Here is a 25,364-nt window from a genome sequence, read left to right as displayed (position 1 = left end):
AATCTGCTGCAATCACTTTAAATCTCTATTCAAAGTTAGGCATTATAAAAATAAATACTTTTGTAAAGCAACTAAGATTTTTACTAAATTACTGGGACAACACACAATGTTGCAAACGCCTAATAGAAGGCCCACTGATTAAAATACTTTTTACAGAATGGAAATTAACGCTTTGGTTCCAAAGATATTAGAACTTTTGTAACGAAAGAAAAACGCGCAACAGCTGTTTTAAACAGCTGATTTCTTTGTTGTGGCGCCATCTATTAAATTATGAATTATGAATGCGTACACTAAATATTATTGTAATATTCCGACTTTCAGAAAATGGGTTTTGGCCAGAAAAAGGGGTCAAATTTCCCATAGTGCATTGGCTGGATTTATTGCCCCGGCAAAGGGAAGTGAGGATACCGAGATGTATCACCATGAAAATCGGCAGACGACTAAGTCAACTGCACACTTTCGTAGATGCAAGCTTAAACGCGTACGCAGCTGTGGTGTTTTTGCGAATCGCCTCCAAAACACGCGTAGCCCCTCTTAAGCCTGTATCCATCCCAAAAAGGGAGCTACTAGCAGCAGAGGTATCCCTCGACGGATATTATCGGATAACGGAGCGAACTTCAGAGGAGCCAACGGTGTGTTAAGAGCGGATGTCGACCTCTCAGATAGAGGAGAAATATTCAACGTTGAAGTTCAGCTTTAACACTCCCGGTGCCCCTCACATGTGCGGGGCTTGAAAAAGACTCGAGCGGTCGACTAAATATGTCCTCACCGAGAGACTGCGTGAGGAAACACTACGAGCTGCTTTTGCCATAAATAGCCGTCAGCTAACTTACGTGCCTCTAGATGACGCAGACGCCGAAGTGCTAACTCCCAACCATTTTCTAGTAGGAAGTTCAAGTGGACTCCGAGAACGAGACTTCCCTGCTAACCAGGAGGACTAAATGGTTTCAGCCTCCGACGAAGCCGCTTGCTGTTGGTGATGTGGTCATCATTGTGAATGAGAACGCCAAAAGAAATATGTGCACGTCGTTGACGTGCACCGCGGAGCAGATGGCAAGGTTCGCAGCGCTGGAGGCACTGGATGGCTTAGTGACACGACCGTCGGACCCTGTGCCCAAACTTACCTACGACCTATATAATGCGCTCAACCGAGGTAACGCAGATGCACCACTCCATATATATGTATATTTTCGATATTGTACCGCAAGCTTAAGACCGTAGTAGTGTGGTCCCGCTCTCTCTCACATGTCCACCGTTTCAATGCCAAGCGCTGAGAAGCAGCATTTGCAAAAGGCAAACGGCGTGGACGTGCGAGCTGACAAGAAAAACACAAATGTAAGAGATCTAAGCGAATACTCGAAATCCGTGTTTATTTTTGGGAGCGAGTCACTCGCGTTGGCCGCAGGCCACCACGTCCGTTCCCACGAAAGTGTAAACTCTACCGCCACAGATTATTGGTGGATACTGCATACACCCTGCTTAAAATAATTATAGTGAACCTCTTATAATCTTTGTATACTTGCCTTAAATTTTTATATTACACATGACACTAGCCAACAATATATTAATCAATAAATTTATTATATTAATTGAACTACAACAAAGTGAGTAGGTAAACATTTGCAAAGGGGGTGCTGACGCGAGAAGTGGAGTAGGTACGAAATGATGACGGACAGGCTTGACAAAAAGGGGACTGTCTTGCGCGGCCCGCAACGATCCATCAGCCATGCGGAAGGGGAGGGAATATGGCCGAAACATTGTCCTATCGCTTTACGTTCAAGCTGCAGCTTAGTTTGCGGGGCAGTGAGGACTGCTGACTGACGAGCAGTGCGAATGTAATTATTTTTACAGGCACTTCTAATATTTAATGTTGAAGAGCTGAGGGGCTTATTAAGATCCCACCACCCAAAATCGACGAGCTTCCGCTGGCAACCTGGTGCCTGAACATCAAATGCTCCTCCCTCGGTCTCAGTCCTTACCCAAGACACAAGCACCAATACACCGACGTAACAATACACAAGTTTTTTGCATTTATACCTCACGGTAACCTCTCCCAAGATTCCTGAGTACTTTGCATAGAAGGAAAGGAAATTCGAGATTTGTAATCTCTTGTCCTCTAAACTTTTGGGAATACCTATCCCATTAAAAACTTCCCACACCGACGACTCTTCTGCTGCCTCTGCTTTTCCGTGTCTCTCACACTCTTACTGCCTCTTACACCTTGCCAAAGCATGGCTGGCTTTTCGATTGATGGAGTGTTTATTGTTGGCTAAGAGGGTAACATTATGAAACTAAACTAAATTAACAATCGCTTTCACAAAACTTTAAGTGCGCTTCTTTACGCGTGCCTTTTCTATCTCCTCTTTTTCCTCCTCTATCTGTATCGATATGATACAAACTATCGGTGTCTGCCTAAAATTATTTCTGGACAACAACCCGCTCGTTACACAGGTTTTAAAGTTTGAAAATTGTTTATATCTGATATAGACGGTAAAGGCGTGCAAATGTTTACAACTAGGGAGCCGTCAATCGAAGCGTGAGAAAGATTTATAACTATTAAAATTGTGAGTATAATAAACCTTTTTTAGTTTTAACAACCGTTTTGGTGGATAATATATTTTTATATTTTTTGATGTTTAAATTAATTTGTACATCGGTACAAAAGTGCGCTCTCTGTCAATATTAACTCAACATCTAGCCAAGCGCCAAATACACCTATGTATAGGCTAGAGCTTCTGGCATAGAACACTGACGACTGAACTAGAACACTGCAAAAAAGACGGCAAAGCCTCCACCAAATTTTATCCGTGAGAAGAGCTCAAGCGCCCTAGTGAATCAGCTGGTTGACCTTATTGGGAGGCACAATTTTCACATAACTCCACTAGTAAAGGACACAATCCACGAAATTAAAGTCCAAACAAATACGGAAGACAACTACAAAGAGCCCACGAAGTATCTGAACGACAAAAACAAAAATGATTACATCTACTAGCTTAAAAGCAGCAAGGGTCTACAAGTTGTTTTGAAGGGCATTGAGTCCAAAGTGGTTCCGGAAAAAATTACAGGAAAAGGGGTTTTTTTGCTTTTTCCGAACAAAGACAAGAAGCCGCACCCACTACTTAAGGTTGAGCTCGAAAATGAAACAAAGCACCTAAATAGATACAAGATTCATTAAATTTACAAAATACAGTTTCTTCTGCGACGTAAAATCACAGTATGAGGGCCGCTTCAACGCAACTGTACACTGCGCACTGTATGTGTAATTTGAGGAGATCTCCACGCCTCTGCACTCTGCACACTGCCCAGCAAACAAGAAAAAAACCCAGCAAAAAAAGGTTGCAATTACACAGCAAACTACAGAGGCTTCCCAATTTACAAGGAGCTAAAGAGTTTTTTTACGGTACTAATCAACCCGATGTTAAATCCCATAAAGAGACAGGCATCCTTATAATTAGTAGCATGAGGCATCACTATCACAATGGATTTATTGAGAATTATCTGCAGGCCACATCCATAAACATTCAGATAAAGGGCAATAAACAACTTAACCCAACCGCCGTATATTGTTCCGCCCGCTTCAAAATTGGAAAATACAAGTAAATGGACAAAAACCAAGCACGTTACCTTTACTTTAAACAATCAGTATTGCTCAACACTTTCCATAAACAACACAGTGATACAGAAAGCACAAGAGCTAACATACCTGGGAGTACACCTCGACAGATGTCTTGGCGCAAGCACATTAAAGCCAAAAAATCCCACTTAAAACTGAAAGCCAACAACCTGCACTGGCTGATCAGCGCACACACCCCGCTAAGTCTGGACCACAAGGTTCAGCTATGGGGAAATACCTGAAATAGCAATATGGACATAGTCCAACGAGCTCAATCAAAGATCCTCAGAACCATCACCGGGGCGACGCGGTATGTTCGAATCGAAAATATTCAAGGAGACTTGAACATTCCCCTGTCAAAAATGCAATAGCCGAAATCAAGAGTAAATACATAGTCAAGCTTACATCGCACTCCAACCACCTAGCGAGAAGTCTGACGCATCTCAGCAGTCACTCCCGTCTTCGCCGCGATGACCTGCATTCCCAGCGAAGAAACTTTTTAGGTAAGTCTTATCGAAGGACAGTTTAAAATAAACTGTTGACAAAATAAACTAGTATTAAGATTTTAAAACCTATAAATAGTTCTCATATTATAAGAGAGTATAAAATAAATGTCCGCACAGTACACCAAAAAAACTCTTATTGTATTAAATTTGTTGACCTGTATCGTTTTGTGAAACATTTTGTGTGATATAATGGTAGCCTAGAACTGCCACGCCCACACTGTTGAGAAATGTTTTGATATTTTTTAATTTTTTTATTAGTCTTGTACACCTTCTATCGATTTGCGAACATTTTTTTGGCACGTCCACTCTAACGCCCACAAACAGCCAAAAACGGTCAATTTTGAAATTTCTCTTTCGCTCTTCCACTAGCTAAGTATCGGGTATCAGATAGTCGGGGAACTCGACTATAGCGTTAACTCTTGTTTAAATTAATTTTCCGATGCAGATGTGTGTTTGTTAAGTCAAATTATTTATATAATATTCATAGCTACACCCAACCGACCAAGGGGCACTGGTTTCGTAAAGCTGGATTCGCGAGAATATAGACGCGATGTTGCAAAGAGTACAGAAACTAGTCCAATTAAAAAGTCCAATTAAAAAGTTAAACAGGGAAACATAAAAAATCAAGTTTTCTTACTAGAAAAGATTGATTAACAGAGTCATAAACTTTACTAAAGTCAGTGTAGACGATATCTGGTTAAAGATTATTTTTAAAGCCCCGTATTACCAGAAAAGTAGCTCCAAAAGGTTAGTGGTTGTTGATCTGCGTTTCATAAAAACATGCTGACAAGGTGATATAATTAACCTACAAAGGTGCTGCCAATGAGGAGTGAAAATATTTTCAAAAAGCTTAGAGACAATTTGAAGATTATTCTGTAATTTCTTTCATCCAATTTTTACAAAGATCTCCTCCCATAATTGGGGGTCTGCGAAGATTTCAAAGATAACGGGTAAAAGCGGGGAAAAGCGCTAAGAATTTATGAAATTATAAAACGTTTTCGGATCTTTCGCGAACTGGAACTTACAATGTTTTAATTATTCTTGTAACACTGAGCATTAAGCACGGTGAAATTCAACAGCACTTTAATATTTAGAAAGGATAGAATGAGAACCGGTATTTTTAAAATTTGTATAAAGTCTGGACTTTACATTTCGTACATGTTTACATATGCTCGAAAGTAGGATTATATGGATCTTCAGGTTTAGTAAGAGGTGCTACTCTGGACAGAAACACACTTTCAGATCGTCCCACAAGACATAGATCCAATAATCGATCCAGCGCTATTTTGCGCTCAGCGGCACATTTGCAAGCTTCCGCGCTATTCTGGGCTCAGTGGCAATTCCATATATATACATACGTGATTTACATAAGCTTGCCTAACTTCAAGTTCTCGTCTCCTCTTTGCTTTTCAGCAGGTGCACGCATATCGGCACACACACATACAGACTGCACTGACAAAGAGAGACGAGACGATACCCTCCAATCGAAATACAAAAAAAATATAAATAAAAAAAACCATAAATCTACATTTACATTCTTAACCTTTTTTATCCGGATCCTAAATATATATTTTCCGATTATTATTTAATATTTTTTATGCGATTTGTTTCAAATTGTCCTATTTTTACTAGAATTCCCACGAGGGGCTTAGTCCATCCAGAGCCGGGTTGTTTGATCTTTTTTTTTCTCTTCTACATTTTTCCTACAACCTCAGACTGACTCCGGTCGATAAGCTGTTTCATCTTCTCACAAAAACAAGCGGCGCGGCGAAAGCCATCGTATCCGAATCCCCTCATACGAATGTGGGGTTCTCTTTGGCGTAGGAAGCGCTTCAAGATTGGTTCCAAAACAAACGACTTTTAGTCAACAGCCAACTCAATCTCCATTTTAACTTGAGTTCGATATATCAGGGGTGTTTAATCGCGCTAGCTCATTCTCACTTGTCCCCTGACAACTGGGATTGTCTGTTGGTTTTCCTCTGTGCGAGCAAACTGCCAAAGCTGACCATCTTCTTATGGGAACAGTTCTTAACGTCCAAATCGGAAATCCCAGCACACGCAGTTGTTTTACTGTAAGGGGAGGCATCATACGTTGCTGCATCGCAGCCCCCCAAATGCGAGTTCCTCAACCTTCTCGCCCCCTACACAGCAATATAGTCCTTCGAGACCCTCCAGAAGGAATGCATCGGAAAGCACTTTAGCGGTGCAAACCTATTTCGCTTCCGGCACTTCAGCCGTTCTACTGAGCTCGGCAATCATTGAGGTGTTTCATTAGGGGACGAACTACCGAACACGAGCTGTAATCGACTCGGGATCCGAGGTGACGTTCATTTCCGAACGCCTGTTTACCATCATTAAGTTGCCATTCCGTAATACTCAGACCCAAGTCTCCGGGCTAAATCATTTTGTCTCCGCGAAGTTCTCGAAGCTGTGTCATTTTGGGATCCGCTTTCCGAATAATGATCTCACGGAATTCTTTGAAGGACCTGCCCGCAAACAGGGGTCAACAGCTGGCAGAGGACGTCCAAGTGTCATTTCCAAAAGCCAGCCGCATTAATAATCAGCACATGAACGTCAACGACGTTCTGACAGGAACGGACCAAGTTTGTGGTCAACAGAGTTGCCAAGTTAACGCAGGCTACACCATTCGACTATTGGGCACACGTTCGGGCGTATCTCTACATGAAATGCAGGTAACCATCTCTGGTGGCACGGACCAGAGTGGCTGTAAGGGTCACGGGAGCTATGGTCAGGGACAGAGCTAGAGCAGCGCGCGGTCAATGTGCATTTGGCCTATCGACTTTCTAGAAAATATGGCATATGTTCGACGTTTCCTTGAGCGCTATCCGCCGATAGGGCTCGTCGGAATTGGGCTCGATCCCGCCCAATTTACTGCCCACCAGGAAGAAATCCGAGAGTCATATATCCATCAGGGACTCGTGTGGCGGTTTATCCTACCCGGGGCTCCCTTTTTTATAAAGCTACTTCCGCCCGCAAGTACACGTTTGAGGAGCTGGCGACGCTTATCGATAAGATCGAGGCTTTCAACAATTCCAAACCACTCTCTCCGATGTCCGAAGATCCTTCAGATTTGCTGGCCCTCACACCAGGGTATTTCCTTATTGGAGGGCCGTTGCTTTTAAAATAAAGGACGAAGCCAAATCGATATTAAATCGATGGCAACAGCTCAACGCTCAACAAGAGCAGTTTAGTGCACAATGGAAAGTGGAGTATCTTTAAGAACTCCACAAACGCAATAAATGGCAATTTCCGACCACGAATTTCCAAGTCGACGATATGGTAGTCGTCAAGGATGACAATCTTCCATCGGCCTTCCCTGGCGCCGATGCCCGCATTCTAGTCGTTGCGATGGGTACGTTTCGCGGCACAATAAAGCGCCCTGTCCACAAGCTCATTATCCTACCTGCCGAGGACAAAGAGTCCTCCGGTCCTAAGGATTAGGACTTTCCACCATTCCGGGGTCCAAGGTGTAGTCTGCACGTACTAAGCACGTTTTGCTTATTTTCTTGACAGACAAAACTTCCTAGAATGGCTCCTCGTTCAACAAACTAAGCGCTAAAAAGCGCCTTATTAATAAGTACTGCTCAACACTTAAGAGGGGGACTGCCGCAGCAAGGAGTGATGCAAGAAAAGTGGAGGAAACCAACACACCATACTTCACATGCACGAGGAACTCCTCTGCGTTCCGACAGTGGCATTGCTGTCACTGTCCCCAGTCGATAACGATCGCCCGCGTCCGGAGGTCTCGGTCACGTCCCCGTCGGTGTCAACGGGGCCGCAGCAGAAAGCTGTCTATATCATGCCGACTGCTATACTCGTGCTGGACACGGACTGGCATCTGCGTTTAGCTGCCCACCACCAACGCTGTAAGACTACGAGGTTTGCTCGTTGACTATTCGGTCTCTAACAAATTTGTTGATTTTGGTAATTTACGAGTAAGTGCGTTAGTAGCCTGGTTTAGTAAGAAGACCTCTTGTAGGTGAGCGGCAAATGTACTGGCCCTGTCTGTCGGTGGACAAAAGTTGTGTGAGTTCTCCACAGTGAATACTGTGTGCTTTGTTGTTAGTTTCTCTATGTATCGACGTTTGGCATGCTCCTCTTTAGGGCTTTGATTAGCTTATTTGTGGCATATCTTAGTTTCTGTTTAGCTGTGGGGATCTGTAAGTATGCCATTCACGGACTACATTTTTCTGTAAGTTTGAGGAGTAGAAGATTGGGCTGCTGATTTGTCAATTTCGGGCAATACTGATTGTTTAAAGGTAACGTGCTTTGTTGTGTATCTACCCTTCGATTATGTAGAGTAAATACATTATGACACTTTGTCATAATAAATAATAAATATAAACTACATAAAAAGACCACCAACCATTACACAAGCACTCCAGCTCTTGAAATACGATCTAACCCTTATACATAAGCCGATTGCGGAGCGTGAGAATGCTGAGCATGCACTTAGCAGCTCAAGGCATACGTAACATACATATGTATGCCTTCTGCATACACATGTATATGTATGCGCAATAAAGAGTACATAATCTTAAGAATACCATGTGCGGGTTAGCTGCACCCAATGACAGCATGCTACGAGCATTCAAATAAAATTACTCGAACAGAGCAGAGAATTCTCAACGAATTCTTGTTAAAGTTTTTATTGAAATTCTAGCCAAAAAACCTGGCCCCCCTCCTGTCAGCAAAGACGTGGGATGGTTCCAAGGCGGCGTCAAGGTGATCGCCTGTGACGATGAACGCTCTGCGGAGCTGTACAAAGCCGCAGTAAAAGAGCTGGGGGAGGTGTATGAAGGCGTCGGACTTGTTGCGCTGAGCTGGTCCGACGTACCTTGCCGACCCCGTGCAAGGATCTGGATCCCGGCTTCCATCAAGGCGCCGGACCAGATCCTCACCATGCTGCAGCGTTGCAACCCGCACCTTCCCACCTCGGACTGGCGAGTGGTGAAGGTCGACGAAATGGAGGGGCCAACAAACCATGCCATCCTCATAATAAACAAGGAGTCCCTAGCTCCCATTGAGGCCGCTCACGAGGAGCTAAACTTCGGGCTTAGGTCAGTGACCATAAAGGTCTACAAATCCGACTCCGCAAAGGAGGATCAGGAAGACAGTGGAGGAGTGATCGAGGAGATTGCCTCCGAGATCGAGGCATCGGAAACCGAGGACGGCTACTCGACCGATGCCTCAATCCTCCGCAGCCTTGCGAACATGGGTCAAATGACGGACCTGGACACATCGGACGAGGAGGGAGCCGATACAACCATGGTGGAGATGCCCACAGCAGATGTCCATGAGGCTTCTGCAGATAAACCTCCACCACAGTAAGGCAGCTTCCGCTGCTCTTCAACTCCATCTGGCTGAAGATGGGGTCGACCTAGTCCTGATCCAGGAACCTTGGATAGTGGGAGGAAAGGTTTCAGGATTAGGGACTAAGGAAAATAAGCTTCTAACAGCTCCCAGCGAAGGTAAAATAAGGGCCTGCATTTTAGCCAAAAAGCACCTCAGCACTTTTCTACTCCATAATTACAGCGATGCAGACAACGCGGCAGCCACCGTGGAGAGTCAGCCATCTCCGTTCCGAGTGCTGTCATCGAACATGGTAAGGAGACTGGTAGAAGACAGCGAAAAGCAAAACATAGGCCTACTAATAGGCTGTGATGCTAACGCCCACCATACACAATGGGAAAGTACAGACACAAACGACCGCGGTGAGTCTCTTGTAAACTTTATCTTTAGTTCAAATCTCTTCATATGTAATAAAGGTAGTGACCCCACCTTTATCATTAAGAATTTAAAAGAGGTAATAGACCTCTAAACCACTATCAGAGACAGTAACTCACAGAAGGGTGCTAGATAAGCACTCTTTCTCGGACCACAGGTATATATAAACGACCCTCATAATCAACCCCACCAAACCAGCAGTTTTCACAAACCCAAGGAAAACAGGCTGGCCAAAATACAAAAATATTTTAAGGAAAAAAATCCCAACGGATCCCCCTCCATACCCCCAAACAATCTCTAGTCTAAACGAACTAGTTTCAATCTTCACAGAAACCTGCAACAATGCACTAAAAAAGGCCTGCCCCAACAGCAAGCCCAAAAGAAAAAGAAAACCTCCCTGGTGGTCAGCAGAACTGTCCCCCTCCGAATAGACTGCAGAACCCTTTTTAACAGGGCCAAGGCAGGAAATGAGGAGGCCCTGTGGACCGCCTACAAGAGAGCCCTTGCAAAATATAAAAATACTATCCAAATCGGCCACAACCCTAGGCTACCTTAAAAGAGCAGATGGCTCCTGGACCAGCAGGAGTGAGGAATCTCTGTAGATACTTCTAGACACTCACTTCCCAGGAAACGCCAAAACGCTCTCACCCCCAACAAACAAACGTCACACTGGCAAGTATCGAACTGTGCATAGACCCAAAGGCCCTCCATTGGGCCATACACAGCTTTAAACCATACAAATCTGCAGGTACAAACAAAATCATACCCGCACAAATCCAGCATGCGGGAAATATAGCCATAAACTGGCTTCTTGACATTTTTAAACGGTCCCTACTTTTGGGACACCTACCACAATCGTGGCTAGAGTCCCGTATAGTCTTCATCCCCAAAGCTGGGAAACCATCACAAACGACCCCCAAAGATTTCAGACCAATCAGTCTGTCATTCTTCGTACTAAAGACCCTTGAAAGAATCATCGGCCTGCATCTGAGATCAACTCTCAACCCTAGTCTCATCACAGACACGCAACACACCTACAAGAAAAGGAAATCGACAGAGACAGCACTACACTCTCTCGTCCCTAAGATAGAAAAATCAATGTCCCAAAACGAATATGCACTGGTAGCTTTCCTGGACATTGAAGGAGCTTTTAACAACGTCATCCCAACGGCGATTACCGGAGCCCTGACAGACCTTGGGGTGGACCGCCACTTGGTGGGACTCATAAACCAACTGCTGTAGCATATCTACCCTTCCATATATCAAAGAATGGGTATGTCTTAACGTTTGTACATAGTCACATTGTGCCAGACTAAATAAAGACATACAAATACCCAAAATGACCAACAACAATAATATAAGCATTCCAGCGCACAAGAAATATGATCGAACGCTTATACATAAGCCGATCGCGGAGCCTGGGAATGCTGAGCATGCACTTTGCAGCTCAAGTGGTCAAGCCATACATAAACATATGCATGCCTTCTGCATACATATGTATATGTATAAATGCAATTCAGAAATATATAGAGATAAGCAATATATGTGCGGGTTAGCTGAACCCAAAATCAGCTCAGAAGATTCATTCAAATAAAGAACCATGAAGTGACCGGATCGCTCTCTCTCTCTTTTGACAAAGATATATTATATTAATTACATGGCGACCGTGACTTAAAGAACCAAACTGTGAGTGAAATTTTGATTTCTGGCAGTGTATGCAGCGCACCACCCGGAAGGGGAAGACCTCCGCCACAGCCATCTACATCATAAACGGCAAATTAATAATTTGTACAATCCGGAAGAGAACCCGGACCGAAGTGATTTAATGTGTAAAAAAAAAATACCGTGTAAATGAATGGCGGATGAGCCAGAATTCGAAAAAGCGGAGCCAAAAAGGCAGAAAGATCCGCCAACATTAAAAGAAGCTTTAGAAAACCCAAAAGACGGACCACGCCCACTCACAATAGCTGAGTATCGGGCTCGACAGCAAAAGAAAATAATTAAAAAACATAAAAGAAGTGGCCGTCGGGTCAAGCTTCTCCAACAACGGCGGCTGGTCAAAGAAATGACCCAGCTCGCCAAAGATGAAGAGAACCGGCAACGCTACAAAGAGCGTTTGGAACAAATTGAAGAAAAACTTCGCACTGGTGCGAAGTAACGCAAACGGGCTGCAAATTTTGCCAATGCCCCAATTTGCCTAAACAAGGCAGCCGAAAAACGCTACAAAGAGCGCATCCAAGAAGACAAGTTTCCAAGTTTCGCAAGGTGCGAAATAACGCAAACGGGCTGCAAAATTTTGCCAATGCCCCAATTTGCCTTAGTTTTTAACTTCTAAATTCAAGCCGATGCGGGAAACCGCTGCTTGAAAAATACTAATCTCTGTTAGGCTTTTACTAACAAATGTGGTTGGATTTTTAATTTTTTTTTAAAAATTTGTAATTAAATCTGTAAGCCAACCACATTAACTCACACACTAACTTTTCACACTCAAAAAAAAAAGGTTTTGGTACAATGACAAGCGTAAAATAAAAAAAAAAAAAGAAAATTTTAATTTTATTTTCATTGATTTCGTAGAAGAAATAGAATATCTAATTTTTTTTTCTTTTAATGAAGGGTTCCATTGAATACATAATTTAAAATGGGATGGTTTAGCTCTAGCAAGGAGGCAAGTGACAACACTGCCAATGTAGTAAATGAGGTAAAAATAATCGATCATAGGGAAGATATTGAATCCTTGCGACTTTTACTACTAATTATAACAGTAGTTCTAGTTCTACAATTTTTGCTTACACTTTATGTTAAGCATAATAAAATTATAAAAAAAAGATATGTCAGCAGGGCCAACCATCTAGATCTGGTTTAAAAAAAAAAAAAGAAATGATCAAGAAGCTACAATCTAAGAATGGAATGGAGCGAAATAGCGAAACGCATTGACGACTTTCGCTATAGATTTGACAAATCTTACAAATGCATTAATAGAGATGCAGTAATTAAACCAGAGACCCTAAAAAGCCACACAGAAATTGTAGTAGGCGAATATAATAATATAGTTACTTTAGTAAATAACTATAAAAATAGATTCACACCTGAGCACTGCAACAAATGTCTAAGGGTAATAAAATCCCTTAATACAAGATTAAATAATATCAAAAACAGGAGACATATTGCAATTAACGTGCCAGAAAGCCTAGATCAATTGGTGGAATTCGATCCTGATTAGTTCAAAGGGCTAGATGAATCTATTCAAACAGGCGACGCTGAATCCGATAGTGACATTGAAACACTAGAGGAAAGCGATCAAATCGAATTTAAGCCTGAACCAATAACAATTTCCGAAATGGCTCAGACAGTAACAGAATTCATCAGGCTAGCCACATCTCTGATACCAGAGTTTGATGGTAGGCATGAAAATCTGCAAAGCTTCTTAGACGCTCTAGGTCTATTGGACAGCTTAAAGGGCGCCGTAAGCCTTATAAAAACAAAACTTAAAGGCCATGCTAGGAATCTCATCAGTAATGAGCAAACAATTAATGAAATTATTGCCCAATTGTCGACTGCAGTAAAAGGAGAATCGGTAGAAGTCATATCTGCCAAGCTCCTCAATCTGCAACAGAAAAACAAAACGGCCAACCAGTACACCCAAGAGGTGGAAAAACTGACGAAGGCCCTTGAAGGCGCCTATATCAGTGAAGGTATCAGCCAATCCATTGCAAATAAATACAGCACTACAGCAGCTGTAAAGGCCATGACACAAAATTGCTCCATCGATAAAGTTAAACTTATCATGCAAGCAGGCACATTCACAAACATGAATGAAGCCATCTCCAAATTTGTCAACTCTTGCACCGAGATAACAGGTCAAAGTAACACTGTTCTCCATTATCGACGAGGTGCAAATAACAATAATAGAGGAGGCCGAGGTTATAATCGTGACAGAAATAACTACCACAACAATTACAACCGAGGTAGCAGTTACAACAATAATAACTATAATTACCGTGGAGGAAGACGAGGTCAAAACCAAGGAAGAGGCCGAGTTAACTCCAATCAGAGCAATAACAACAACAATGTGAGGATGTTGCAAAATACGTCGGAAAACTCACAGAACCCTTTAGGAAACAATCAATAAATGCAAAAGTTCATACCATCAATTATAGTCTTAATACATTCGTAACCTTCTATAATCATTCAACTGAAAATAAACTAACATTCCTCATAGATACGGGTGCAGAAATCTCACTTTTAAAAGTAAATTCTGATAACTTCAAAATTCACGATGAAAAAATAATAAACATCGAAGGCATAGGCCAAGGCGTAATAAAATCTCATGGAACAACCTCAATAGAACTTCGATCAACAAAATATATTATTCCACATGAATTTCATTTGGTAGACTCAAATTTTTCAATACCATGTGATGGAATAATAGGAATTGACTTTATAAAAAAATTCAATTGCCAACTAGATTTCAAACCAAGTGAAGACTGGCTTATAATTAGACCCCAAAATTTAAAATATCCAATATACGTTCCGATAACATATAGCGCAGGCAACAATACAGTCCTTCTGCCAGCCAGATCACAAGTTATTCGAAAAATAGACATTAATACCGTAAATGATTACATTTTCGTTCCTAATCAGGAAATACACAATGGGATTTATATTGCAAATACAATAGCAGCATCCAAACATTTATACATTCGACTTCTAAATACAACTAATTTCGACCAATTGGTCAAAGTAAACAAAATCCAATATGAAAATTTAAAATATTATGACTTTCATAATACCAACACTAAAAATAGAAGCGAACAAGTACTTTCAAAACTAAAGAAAAATTTTCCAGACCAATTCAAAAACAAACAAACATTAAGACTTAAAGATGATGAACCCATTTATATAAAAAACTACAGAAGCCCGCATAGCCATATTGAAGAAATTCAAAAACAAGTAGGGAAATTAATTAGCGACAAAATCGTCGAACCCTCTGTATCCGAGTATAACAGCCCACTCTTGTTAGTTCCAAAAAAATCATTACCAAATTCGCAAGAGAAGAAATGGCTATTAGTAATTGACTATCGTCAAATAAATAAAAAACTTCTTTCTGATAAATTTCCACTCCCAAGAATTGATGACATTTTAGATCAACTTGGTCGAGCTAAATACTTTTCATGCCTTGACTTGATGTCAGGTTTTCATCAAATAGAACTTGAAGAAAACTCAAGAAACATAACATCATTTTCAACAAGCAATGGCTCATATCGCTTCACGCGATTACCATTTGGACTTAAAATAGCACCAAATTCATTCCAGAGAATGATGACCATATCATTCTCCGGTTTGGAACCTTCTCAGGCATTCCTTTATATGGATGACTTAATGGTGATAGGATGTTCCGAAAAACACATGATTAAAAACCTAACTGATGTTTTTAATGTATGCAGGAAATATAACCTAAAGTTGCATCCAGAAAAATGTTCATTTTTCATGCATGAAGTGACCTTCCTAGGCCACAAATGCACTGATAAAGGAGTTTTGCCAGATGACAAGAAATTTGACGTCATCAAAAATTATCCTGTCCCTCATGATGCGGAGAGCGCAAGACGATTTGTAGCATTCTGCAACTATTATCGTCGATTTATAAAAAACTTCGCCGACTATTCACGGCACTTAACTAGATTATGTAAAAAGAATGTCCCTTTTGAATGGTCAAACGAATGCCAAAACGCATTCGAATACCTTAAAGAAAAGCTTATGCACCCCACGTTATTACAATATCCTGATTTTCGCAAAGAATTTTGCATTATAACAGATGCTAGTAAACTAGCTTGCGGAGCGGTTCTAACTCAGAACCGTGAAGGGATTCAACTCCCAATAGCTTATGCATCTCGTTCATTTACAAAAGGGGAAAGCAACAAGAGTACAACGGAACAAGAACTCACGGCAATTCATTGGGCAATTACCCACTTTAGACCATACATTTATGGCAAACATTTCACTATTAAAACGGACCATAGACCATTAACGTATCTATTCTCTATGACTAATCCCAGTTCCAAATTAACTCGCATGCGGCTAGAGCTTGAAGAATACGACTTCACTGTAGAATACCTAAAGGGGAAAGATAATTTCGTAGCAGACGCACTTTCGCGTATAAATATAAAAGAATTAAAAGACATGCAACATAAAGTCCTGAAAGTCACTACCAGGCAACAAAGTAGACAGGATAAAAACTGTACAGTATCAAATAAGGAACTATTGCCTAGGCAAAGTATCCAAAATGTATCCAAGCCCAACGTACATGAAGTCATAACAAATGATGAAGTACGAAAAGTAGTGACCTTGCGAATAACTGAATCTATTTGTTTACTAAAACGAGGAAATAAAGTTATTGCAAGAATTGAAGTTGACGATTTATATACCAATGGAATTCTAGATTTAGATCAGTTCTTCCAAAGGCTTGAAACGCAAGCCGGTATACTAAAGATCAGCCAACTCAAATTGGCACCGAGTGAAAAAATCTTCGAATCCATTTCAATAGATGCTTTCAAGCAGATGGGCAACAAGAAATTAAAATCATTGAGAGTAGCGCTACTCCAGCCGGTGACCATTATACAAAATGAAAAAGAGATACAATCAATACTGTCTACATTCCATGACGATCCAATTCAAGGAGGTCATACAGGCATTACAAGAACGCTAGCAAAAATTAAAAGACACTACTATTGGAAAAATATGACTCGTCATATAAAAGAGTACATACGTAGATGTCATAAATGCCAAATGTCGAAGACAACGACACACACAAAGACCCCAATGACTAAAACAGAAACCCCAGCAAATGCTTTCGATATAGTGATAGTGGACACCGTTGGTCCACTACCGAAATCAGAATATAACAATGAATACATCGTCACACTAATATGTGATTTAACGAAATATCTGGTAGCCATACCTGTTGCGAACAAGAGCGCAAATACAGTCGCAAAAGCTATATTCGAAAATTTTATACTAAAGTACGGTCCAATGAAGACGTTCATTTCGGACATGGGTACCGAGTATAAAAGCAAAGTAATTTTAGACATGTGTAAATATATGAAGATTGAAAATCTCACATCCACAGCATATCGTCACCAGACTTTAGGGACAATAGAACGAAGTCATAGAACATTCAATGAATACATTCGTTCGTACATTTCTGCTGATAAAACTGATTGGGACGTTTGGATACAATATTTCACATATTGTTTCAACACAACACCATCAGTCATGCATGAGTACTGTCCATATGAACTAGTCTTTGGTAGATTACCAAGACAGTTCGCAGATTTTAATAAAATAAATAGAGTAGAACCACTTTATAATGTAGAAGATTACTCTAAGGAAATAAAATTTAGATTAGAAATAGCATACAACAGAGCTAGACTTATGTTAGAAAAAGCTAAGTCTTATAGGAAACAAAACTACGATAAGAAATCGTTAGATTTTGAATTAAAAGTAGGAGATAAAGTAAGTCTAAGAAACGAAGCGGGTCATAAGTTAGATCCAGCATATTTAGGTCCTTATACGGTAGAAACCATAGAAGATAGGGATAACATTATAATTAAAGATAACAAGAATAAGAAACAAAAAGTACATAAGGATAGGTTAAAAATATATAATCGATGAAACGTTTCATTAAAGAAAAGGTCTGATCAACCCCAAAAAAAAAAAATACATAAAATACAAAAAAAAAATATATATTCTTCTAAGAAATTTAAACTTAAAACATAACGTAATTCAATTTAAAACTTTACTTGTCATTACACACAAATGCCTTTACCCTCGAGACAGAGCATTACTAATAATTAAGTATATAATAAGAAACAAATAAATTTCATTTCAATATATAATAAAAAAAAAAACACAATAAATTCACACTAAAACTAAATGACTACATGTATTACGTCATTTCTTTAAAAAGGGAGGTGTAGCATATCTACCCTTCCATATATCAAAGAATGGGTATGTCTTAACGTTTGTACATAGTCACATTGTGCCAGACTAAATAAAGACATACAAATACCCAAAATGACCAACAACAATAATATAAGCATTCCAGCGCCCAAGAAATATGATCGAACGCTTATACATAAGCCGATCGCGGAGCCTGGGAATGCTGAGCATGCACTTTGCAGCTCAAGTGGTCAAGCCATACATAAACATATGCATGCCTTCTGCATACATATGTATATGTATAAATGCAATTCAGAAATATATAGAGATAAGCAATATATGTGCGGGTTAGCTGAACCCAAAATCAGCTCAGAAGATTCATTCAAATAAAGAACCATGAAGTGACCGGATCGCTCTCTCTCTCTTTTGACAAAGATATATTATATTAATTACATGGCGATAATATATATATTACACTGCTCACCTGCAGGAAGGTTATGTCTTCACTAGGCGCGTCAACCCTCACTAGGCACGTCAGCAGAGGCACTCCGCAAGGATACTACGATACTACGCGACATGGAAGGGGGGGGGGGGGGGGCTGCAGGATAATAACCTATGCGGATGACGTTTCTATCATCTTCACAGGCAAATACCCCCAAACGCTATGCGATCTCATGAGCGAAAAACTCAGTGTTTTGTCCAGCTGGACCAAAAAGAACGGATTAGGAAGTAACCCCTCAAAGACCGAGCTGGCTCTCTTCACTAGGAATTATAATATACCTGACTTAGTCCCACCTATCCTCAACAATCAAAGACTTTCCTTCAGTAACAGCGCAAGGTACCTGGGCGTAATACTTGACAGGAAACTAAACTGGAACTTGAATCTCACAGACAGATACAAAAAAGCTTCAATTGCTCTTTTCACGTGCAAGAAAGCAATAGGGCTCAAATGGGGCATGACACCTTATATGGTAAACTGGATATATACGGCCATTGTCAGACCAATACTACTGTACGGAGTCGTGGTATGGTGGCCGGCTCTGAAAAAGAAATCCAGCATAAAAATGCTAGCAAAAATTCACAGAGCTGAGGCACTCTGCATCAGCAGTGCTTTACGCACCACCCCAAACGAAGCTCTAAATGCCATACTCAACCTCCCAAGCCCAGAACTAGCTAGCTTGGAACAGGCTACAGTAGCAGCAATCAGGCTTAGAGATTCAAAACAGTGGAACCCACAAGAAGCGGGTCACTCATGTATCCTAAAAAACATTCAAATAGTCCCCTCCAGGACAGACTACTGCACTCCAACGGAGTACATACAAACACCTTTCAACAAAATCATCCCAGAGAGGGACGATTGGAACTATATGCTTCTATACGGAAGGGTCAAAACTACAGAACAGAGTAGAAGGAGGAGTTAACTCCGAACAGCTAGGCCTACGCATCTCGTTCAGACTCCCCGATCATTGCAGCGTCTTCCAATAAGGGAGGCCCTAAAACACTTAAAATCACTAAAACCGGAAAGCTCACATGAAATAGCTCGCCTTGACGAAGACGTTGAATGACATTTTGAAAACGTCATAGACCCAGACGTTTGAGTAAGTTTTATAAATTCTATAACTTTAATTGAATGGGCATAAGCAATAATGTCATATCAAAACTAGAGCCCCCAAAAACCATAACTACGGAACCGTCTACTATGCTAGACCATAATTCCAATGTAGCGGACTCCACCGTAAATGTAATTAATATAGTTCAGATATCACAGCCTGAACTTAAAACTATTACAGTACTCCTCATAATATTGTGAGTATGATAACAAAATTATATAAATTGCACAATAGGTGCCTCAAGAAAAGATACTTGAGTAACGCAATAGATCTGGATAAGGTCTAATTAGTATGTTGAATATCCAAGTTAAATCTTCAATTCAAATATTTAAAAACAAATTTAAACGTTAAAAACATAACAAAGAAACATTGAGTAGAGACCCACACTTCGCAAGTAGAATATACTTTCTGGGGGAAAATAGTAACAGTTCGTAAATTACATTAGAGCATGGAATGGCATGAAATATACACATCAATTAAAACAAGAGAGAACGCTATACTCGAGTTCCCCAGCTAGTATAAGTGCGAAGGAGATTCTTCAACACTGACAGTTTTTGGCGGTTTGTGGGCGTTAAAGTGGGCGTGGCAACATGAATCGACAAACTTGCGCTGCGTCTATTATTCTGGAGTCTGTATGCTTAATCTCTAGCTTTTGTAGTTCCTGAGATCTCAGCGTTCATACGGACGGACAGACGGCCATGGCCAGATCGACTCGACTATTTATCCTGATCAAGAATATATATACTCGGAAACGATTCCTTCTGCCTGTTACATACTTTTTAACGAATATATAAAAATAAAAATTAAATTCGATAAGTCATACATATAAATGCTTATCACCGAATAGGTGATAGCTTATCAACATAATCAACGTAAACCAGAAAACTTTAAAATAGAAAATACAATGGCACAGTCCAATATTGATTTTCTAAATACATCATCAAAGTTTATACCTGACTTTGAAGGTAAAGCTGAAAACTTAACAAGTTTTTTAGATGTTCTAAATATAGTAAATTCAATCAAAGGAGAACATGAGTCTCTAGCTGTTTCGGTTATAAAAACCAAATTAAAAGGAACAGAAAGAAATCTGATAAGCAGTGAAACTACCATAAACAGGTAATTTCGAGTCTTAGAGGAAATGTAAAGGGCAAGTCAGTTGAAGTGATAACAGCAAAGCTGATGAACCTTCAACAAAAGAATAAAACTGCCAACCAATATACAAAAGTGGTTGAGCATATGACAAAAGCTCTTGAAAGTGCATATATAAATGATGGACTTTCACTTGATCTAGCCAATAAATATAGCACACAGCATGCTATCAAGGCTATGACCACAAACTGTACCATAGAGAAAGTAAAGCTAATAATGCAAGCTGGTACTTTCAACAATATGAACGACGCTATCGCAAAGTTCGTTGGTAGCTATACCGACGCAACTGGGAAGAGCGACGCAGTATTGTTCTGTCGTCAAAATAGAGGCAACCGTAATGGTTACTCAAATAAAGGCAGAAACAATAATGGAAATTATAACAATTACAACAGGAACAGAAACAGTCACCGAGGATACCGAGGAGGCGGTAACCGCGGTAATAACCAATTCAATCGAGGTAGAAATTATAACAACGGAAATAACAATAAAAACAATGTCCGAGTTACACAAGGTTCCTCGGAAAACCAACAAGCACCTTTAGATACACAAAATTAGTTTGTTCGATCAATCTCAATCTAAATATATATGCAAATTTTTCAAATGCCAAAACAAACAAAAAATTTACATTCCTAATAGACACTGGAGCAGACATTTCACTTTTAAAAGAAAATGTCATAGAATCCACGAACGTTGTTAATAATCAACAGATAAATATTCAAGGCATAGGCCAAGGAGTCGAACACTCCATCGGAATGATCAATACAGAAATTCAAACAGGGAAATTCATAATACCACACAATTTTCATGTTGTTAATTTTAAATTTCCAATACCATGTGATGGTATATTAGGCATTGACTTTATTAAGAAGTGCAATTGCCAGCTTGACTTCAAACAAAATGGAGACTGGTTTATAATTAGACCCCATAACTTAAAATATCTGATTTATGTACCAATTACGTACAATGCTGGAAACAACACAACTCTTCTACCAGCAAGATCCGAAGTAGTCCGCAGAATTTCACTAAGTCCGTCAGATATTGATATATTATTGCCCAACCAAGAAATTCAACCTGGTATTATTATAGCAAATATGGTAGCAAAAGCTAAAATGGCTATTGTCGGATTGTTAAATACAACATCAAATAACCAAATGGTGAACCTAGTATAATGTTTCTTGTGCGCTCAACTTGGGCTGAGCTGACCCGTACATATAGTACTTATTCTATATACATATAGTTCCATATATATATACATATGTGTATGCAGAAGGCATGCATATACCCTTCCGTACCAGTCCCTAAGGATTCCCTAACGAATCCCTAGGGAGTCCCCAGGACTCCTAGAGGAATCCTAGGGGAAGTCTCCATACAAATCTGACAGGAATTTCCATACAACAGGCGTTCGTGGCGAGGAATTCGAAGTTCCCGAGGAAATCCTCTGGAATTCCTCAGGAATTCCTCGGAAATATCGAAAAATAAGCAAGGGGTTTTCCCGAGGAATTCCTCAGGAATTCCCGAGGAACTTTTTCGGAATTCCTTGGGAAAATACCTGTAAATACAGAAAAATATCCCAAAAAACGTAAACAATGTATTTAATTGATAAATTCAATTATTATTTTTTTTTTATTCCATTAATATTTTCCTATTTTTGTTTGCGTTCTTTTTAACATGCAAGTGCCGTCAGTGGGGCAAGGCCTTCTCCGGTGGCTGCTGGGCTGGCCTTCTAATGTGCTTATGCTATCTGTAAAGAAACATATTGAAATAATATATATTAATATCATGTAGTTTGAATGCAATTAGCTATGCTAATTTACCAATGCGAAACAATACTTACCGGTTTTTTATATTTAACGTTGAAAATGTTCCAAACACCACTTGTCATGTTCTACAATTGAATAAAAATGCAAAAAAAGGGTGACGGAAAACGAAACCGAAAATTCTGACAGGCGCTTGCCAGGGTATTTCCGACCATAATGATCCCGTGTAATTAGAGTAATTCTAATGTCAAATAGATAAATAATTAAAAATGGACGCATTGGCGTTGCCTATAGCGACAGTATAGTTTCTTAACAAATTTAAAATCCTTAAATCAACAAATATAAATTAAATATACACTTTAAAATATAAAAATATCCCACCAATAACTAGAACGGTATTCAGAAGTCTATACATAGCGTTTTTTTCTCTACTCTCATTTTGTCCTCTCGGTCACTGCTCCTAACTACTTCGAAAAAAAACAACAAATATGAACTTCGAACATAGGCAGCAGCAAAGCCATGACAAAATTTGGCTTGACTTCGGTGTTTGAAACTTTGCTAAAAAAGGCCTGTGAGATTTGTTTTTGTTTTTTCGAACTCTCGCGAGGAAAAATACGGGCGAGGAATTTTGGTACTGAAGGGTACAGAAGGGTATGCAGGAGGCATGCATATGTCATGTATGGCCTGACCACTTGAGCTGCGAAGTGTATGCTCCGCATTTCCACGCTCCGCGATCGGCTTATGTATAAGCGTTAGATCATATTACTTGAGCGCTATTTGATGACGTCATTTTCTTGTCATCTGGCAATACTCCTTTGTCTGTGCATTTGTGACTTAGGAATGTCACTTCGTGCTTGAAAAATGAACATTTTTCTGGATGCAACTTTAGGTTATGTTCCCTACATACATTAAAAACGTCAGTTAAGTTTTTATACCCGTTACTCGTAGAGTAAAAGGGTATACTAGATTCGTTGAAAAGTATGTAACAGGCAGAAGGAAGCGTTTCCGACCATATAATCAGGATCAATAGTCGAGTCGATCTGGCCATGTCCGTCTGTCCGTCCGTATGAGCGCTGAGATCTCAGGAACTACAAAAGCTAGAAAGTTGAGATTAAGCATACACACTCCAGAGATATAGACGCAGCGCAAGTTTGTCGATTCATGTTGCCACGCCCACTTTAACGCCCACAAACCGCCCAAAACTGCCACGCCTACACTTTTGAAAAATGTTTTGATATTTTTTCATTTTTTTATTGGTCTTGTAAATTTCTATCGATTTGAAAAAAAACTTTTTGGCACGCCCACTCTAATGCCCACAAACCGCCCGAAGCTGCCACGCCCACACTTTTGAAAAATGTTTTGATATTTTTTCATTTTTGTATTAGTCTTGTAAATTTCTAACGATTTGCCAAAATCCTTTTTGCCACGCCCACTCTAACGCCCACAAACCCCCCAATGCTGCCACGCCCACATTTTTGAAAAATGTTTTGATATTTTTTCATTTTTGTATAAGTCTTGTAAATTTCTATCCATTTCCAGAAAAACTTTTTGCCACGCCTACTCTAACGCCCACAAACCGCCAAAAACTGTCTCTCTTTAGAGTGGGCGTGGCAACATGAATCGACCAACTTGCGCTGCGTCTATGTCTCTAGAGTGTGTATGCTTAATCTCAACTTTCTAGCTTTTTTAGTTCCTGAGATCTCGACGTTCATACGGACGGACAGACGGACGGACAGACAGTCGGACATGGCCAGATCGACTCGGCTATCGATCCTTATCAAGAATATATATACTTTATATGGTCGGAAACGCTTCCTTCTGCCTGTTACATACTTTTCAACGAATCTAGTATACCCTTACACTCTACAAGTAACGGGCGATTATAATGCGTTATATGATGGCGATTAGTAATTGACTATCGTCAAATAAATAAAAAACTTCTGTCGAATACATTCCCGCTCCCTAGGATAGACTATATACTCGATCAATAAGGAAGAGCAAAATATTTCTCATGTCTGGACTTAATGTCTGGCTTTCATCAAATAGAACTTGATGAAGATTCTAGAAATATAACGTCATTTTCAACAAGCAATGGCTCATATCGCTTCACGCGACTGCCATACGGCTTAAAAATAGCGCCGTAGCATTCTCTGGTCTAGAACCTTCGCAAGCTTTCCTATACATGGACGATCTAGTTGTAATAGGTTGCTCCGAAAAACATATGGTTAAAAACATAACAAACGTTTTTGACATATAGGAAGGAAGCATAACCTGAAATTACACTCAGAAAAATTTTCGTTCTTCATGCATGAAGTAACCTTTTTAGGCCATAAATGCACTGACACAGGAATCTTGCCGGATGACAAGAAATATAACGTCATCCAAAAGTATCCAATTCCCACAGATGCAGATAGCGCTAGAAGATTTGTTGCATTCTGCAATTACTATCGACGTTTTATAAAAAACTTCGCTGACTATTCACGGCACATAACGAGATTATGTAAAAAGAATGTTACTTTTGAATGGACAGAAGAATGCCAGAACGCATTCAATTATTTAAAGCAAGCGTTAATGAGTCCAACCTTGCTACAATATCCGGAATTTAGCAAAGAATTTGGCATAATAACAGATGCAAATAAGCAAGCATGCGGAGCAGTTTTAACTCAAAACCATAGTGGACTCCAATTTCCAGTTGCACACGCATCTAGATCGTTGAAAGTAATAAGAGCACAACAGAACAAGAGTTAGCAGCGATACACTGGGCAATAGTATATTTTCGACCATATATGTATCTATGGCAATCACATTCTAGTAAAAACAGATCATAGACCACTCACATACCTTTTTTCGATGGTTAATCCAAGTTCAAAATTGACACGCATGAGGTTAGAATTAGAAGAATATGGTTTCACTGTAGAGTATCTAAAGGGAAAAGACAATTTTGTGACATATGCACTGTCACGTATTACTATAAATGAGCTGAAAGACATGTCAGCAATCGTACTAAAAGTCACTATAAGACAACAAAGTAAACTGAAAATTTTCT

This window comes from Drosophila santomea, unplaced genomic scaffold (genome assembly GCF_016746245.2).
Source record: "Drosophila santomea strain STO CAGO 1482 unplaced genomic scaffold, Prin_Dsan_1.1 Segkk7_quiver_pilon_scaf, whole genome shotgun sequence".
Taxonomy (NCBI): domain Eukaryota; kingdom Metazoa; phylum Arthropoda; class Insecta; order Diptera; family Drosophilidae; genus Drosophila; species Drosophila santomea.
This window is presented reverse-complemented; position numbering follows the sequence as displayed.